Genomic DNA, 4,236 nt, shown 5'->3' with positions numbered 1-4,236 from the left:
TGAGTGGGGGGCAGTCTGGTGGGACTGAGCCCTTAACCTGTGGGATGCGACATTATTTCCATGTAAACGGTGTCAGAACTGAGTTAAATTGTAAGACAGCCAGCAGGTGTTGAATTGCTCAGTATGGGGAAAACCCATACATCTGATGTCAGAAGTGTTTTGAGTGATGTAATGGTGTGAGAATAGGGGAGAAACACTGAAGGAAAAACTGAGTTTTTTTTTTTTTTCAATTCAGACTATGAGGAAATCAAGAGACACCGAGGATAGGAATGTAAGCACTAATAGGTGTGTGTCTCTGGAGAAGATAAAAGAGTCAATAGAAGGAAGAAAATATTGAAAGAAACAGTGACAACTTTTTCCACGATTAAAGGAACAAATTAGCCTTCAGACAGAAAGGGTTAAGAGAGTGCTGAACAAGATAGAGAAGAATCTCATACATAGATGCATTAAGGAGAAATCTAAGAGCACCAGAAACAGAGAGAAAACTTCCATAGAGAAAAAGCAGGTCACCTACAAATAAGGAGAATCTGAGTGACAATGGGATGACAATCAAATTATATCTAGAAACTGTTGAATTTTATATACAGATAAATAATTATTTAACTGTGGAGGTAAAATAAAGATATCCTCAGGCTAAAGATGTATGCAGAATATATTCCAGCAATAAAAAAAGGAAGTGAATCTTTCTTATATAAGAAAAATGAGATTGAAAATGAATTTATTAAATTTTATTGTTACTTGAATGAAGGATGAATATAAATTAAATATGGAACTAAAATCCAGATAATGTCAACATGATGGCAGTCAGGAGACACAAGAGGTGGGAAGAGACCAAAAGAATAGCCAAAATGTCTTACATGTCTGAAAAATAAAAACATACAACCAAATAGCCTTTGGACTGAAGAGAAAATATTAAGGAAAATTATGAATTACTTAGAACTGAATGTCAAGGAAAGCTCTGCCTGTCAAAATTTATGTACTACAAATAAAGCAGTGCCAAGAGGACAATTTATAGCTTTAAACACATCCATCAGAAAACAAGAAAGACTGAAAACAAATGAGCTACGTATTCAAATCTGGAGGGGGAAAAAAAAACCAGTAGAGAAAACCCAAATAAACAAGAAGGAAATAATAAAGATTAGAGCAGAAATCAATGAAATTAAGAATACCAATAGTAGCAAATACAATACAAACGACTTAAAAAAACCCCAAAATTTCTTTGAAAAGACTCATAAAATAAACATTTTCAAAAAGTCTAATAAAACATCAAGAAACAAAAGAGAAGTTTTTCAAATAAACACAGTACAGAATTAGGCAGGCAATAGAACTCAGATTTTAAAATATAAAATTTTAGAACATCTATATACATATATACAACAATATACATTTGAAAGCCTTGACGAAATACACATATCTCTGGAAAATATATAATGCTGAAATTGGCACAAGATAAATATAGTACTTGAAGACTAATAGCAAAATGACAAATTAAAGCAGTAATTAGAAAAACCTCTCTGTTAGATTTTACAAAAGTCCCATGGTGTTTTATAAGTATTTTTAGGTAAATTCTATTAAAATTTCAAGGAATAAATAATTAGTATCCAACACAAATTGTTCCAAAAATAAAAAATAGGCAAATCTCTCTAGATTATTTTATGAACTTGATGTAACTTAGTATAAAGTTGACACCAAAAAAGAAAAGAACATTATAAGAAAGGGAAACTTTAGGGAGTTCCCTGGTGGTCTAGTGGTTAGGATTTTGCACTGTCAGTGCTGTGGCCCAGGTTCAATCCCTGGTCAGGGAACTGAGATCCTCAAAGTTGGGTAACTCCTGCAAGCCGAGTGGTGCAGCCAAAAAATAAAAAAGAAAAGAAAAAAGAAAAAAGAGAAAAGGAAACTTTAGTCCACTTTTATTTAAGAACATAGGTATAAAAGAAATTTAAATAAAATATCAATGGACTCTAATACTGTGTTAAAAAATCAATGCATCTTATTCAAATAATGGAATACTAAATAATATTTTAAAAAACTAACTGTTGCTCTACACAACAATCCACATTGTTTAGTGAAAAGCCAGACACATAAGACTCTCAACTATTTGATAGTCTGAGAATATCCATTTCTGAGAATTTCAAGACAGGCAAAATGAATCTATAGAGAGAGTGTTCAGAAGGGTCATTACCTTGGGAGTGAGTGGCTGGCCATATAGACTGGTTGAGGGAATGAGTCAACTGCAGCGCTGAAAATATTCACTATTTTGGTCTGAGTGGTATTTAAATGGATGTATACATATGTACAAATTTATTAAGCTATACATTTAAGATTACTATACTTTACTGAATGTAAGTTATACTGCGATGAATTAAAAAAGTACTTCAAATGGGAAAATTTTATCCCAGTAATGGAAAAATAGTTCAATATTAGAAAGTCTATCAATATAATTTATCACTTTAAAGCAGGGGTTGGCAAACTTTCTTGTAAAGGGTGAGACAATACATATTTTAGGCTTTATGGGCTAGACAGTATCTATCTCAATTACTTAACTCTGCCACTGTTGTGTGAAAGCAGCTATAGACAATATGTAAATTAATGGACATGGCTGTGTTCCAATTAAACTTTATTTCATCAATAAGTAATTTTTAAAAAACTCTTAGGAGGGACTTCCCTGGTGGTGCGGTGGTTAAGAATCCGCCTGCCCATGCAGGAGACATGGGCTCGATCCCTGGTCTGGGAAGATCCCACATGCTGCGGAGCAATTAAGCCCCTGTGCCACAACTACTGAGCCCACGCACCACAACTACTGAAGCCTGCGCACCTAGAGCCCGTGCTCCACAACAAGAGAAGCCACCAAAATGCGAAGCCCTTGCACCACAACGAAGAGTAGCCCCTGCTTGCCGCAACTAGAGAAAGCCTGTGTTCAGCAGTGAAGACCCAGAGCAGCCAAAAATAAATAAATAAATGAAGAAAAAAAAACCTGTTAGGGAAATAGGAACTTTTCTAACTTGATAAAGACTAGACAACCAAAGCCTGTGGCAAACATCATACTTAAAGAAGAAACTTTTGATGTATTCCTATTAATGTCCACTATTGACATCATACTGTTCAACAGAATACTGAAGGTTTTGACCAATGCAATAAGAGAGGAAAAAGAAATAGAACAATATAAGTATTGGAAATAAAGAGATAAATAGTTACTATTAGCAGATAATATGATAATTTAATGAGAAAACTCAAAGGAGTCAACAAACTTTTAGAACTAATAGGAGAGTTTAGCAAAATTGCTGGTTTCTAGATCAACATAGACATTTGAATATAGGAAGCATTAATACCATTGAAAATATCTAGGGGACAAATCCAGGTTTCAAGGGCAGAAGTTTATGCAATTTGAGGAGCCCTCTTTAAGAAAAATTTTTTAAAAGTACAGATCCAAAATTAGGTATAAAATAAATGTTTATTTAGAATAAGCAATCACAACTAATTACAATTAAAAAAGTGAACAGCACAATGAATGTCACAAACAGAAAAGCAACACGTTATTTTAAAAATTAATTAACCACCTGACTTACCTATAGCTCTCCATCTTTATATCCAGATGTCTGGTGAGTCAGGACAGTGGGTGGAAAGAATTCCATGAATTCTTGGAAGCCACTCTGACACCAGGATGCCTACCAATGACTAAACCATACACGGAAGTGATTGTGACCACATGGATACATCCCATAAATCCCAAATTAGATGTATCCCCAGCTCAAATTCCCTTTAGCTGGACCCCCAAAGTACCTGTGATCACTCCAATACTGCCCAACTGTAAGGGAGGTGCAGTGGAGGGGAGGCTGGAATGGAAAGAGACAGTAGACTTTACCATTTATGGCAAAAATATTCTATTTTTGCAATTTTACAATAACATGTTCACATTTCTAGGCCCTTCCCAGGATCCTGGAGAAGACAGCGGACCAGTCTTGATAAAAGCATTGAAAACCACAAAGGTCTTAGGGATTAACAACAAAGGCACAAGACCACAAAGGGGAAAAAAATATTAAACTTTACCAAAACCATTAAATGAAAGACCTAAATAAAAAGAAATACTATATCCATGTTTGGAAGGACTTAATCTTGGGAAGATGTCTATTAGCCCAAAATTAATTTCCACATTCAATTAAATTCCAGCAGGAATTTTGGAGAATTAAACTAATTGATTATAAAATTTATATAGAAGAATTGAGCCCCACAAATAAT

The 4,236-nt window shown here is 34.3% G+C and overlaps 1 non-coding gene across 1 annotated transcript; it reads left to right on the top strand.

Annotated features, from left to right (window-relative positions):
- Nucleotides 1-1,733: 1,733 nt before the first annotated feature.
- TRNAD-GUC lies at nt 1,734-1,805 on the top strand. The gene has a single exon. It is a non-coding gene; the product is annotated as a tRNA-Asp (tRNA).
- Nucleotides 1,806-4,236: the final 2,431 nt, after the last annotated feature.

This window comes from Monodon monoceros, unplaced genomic scaffold, assembly GCF_005190385.1.
Source record: "Monodon monoceros isolate NGI ecotype Baffin Bay Population unplaced genomic scaffold, NGI_Narwhal_1 Super_Scaffold_7, whole genome shotgun sequence".
Taxonomy (NCBI): domain Eukaryota; kingdom Metazoa; phylum Chordata; class Mammalia; order Artiodactyla; family Monodontidae; genus Monodon; species Monodon monoceros.
The sequence above is the reverse complement of the archived record's forward strand: the minus strand, read 5'-3'. Positions and strand labels throughout refer to the sequence as shown.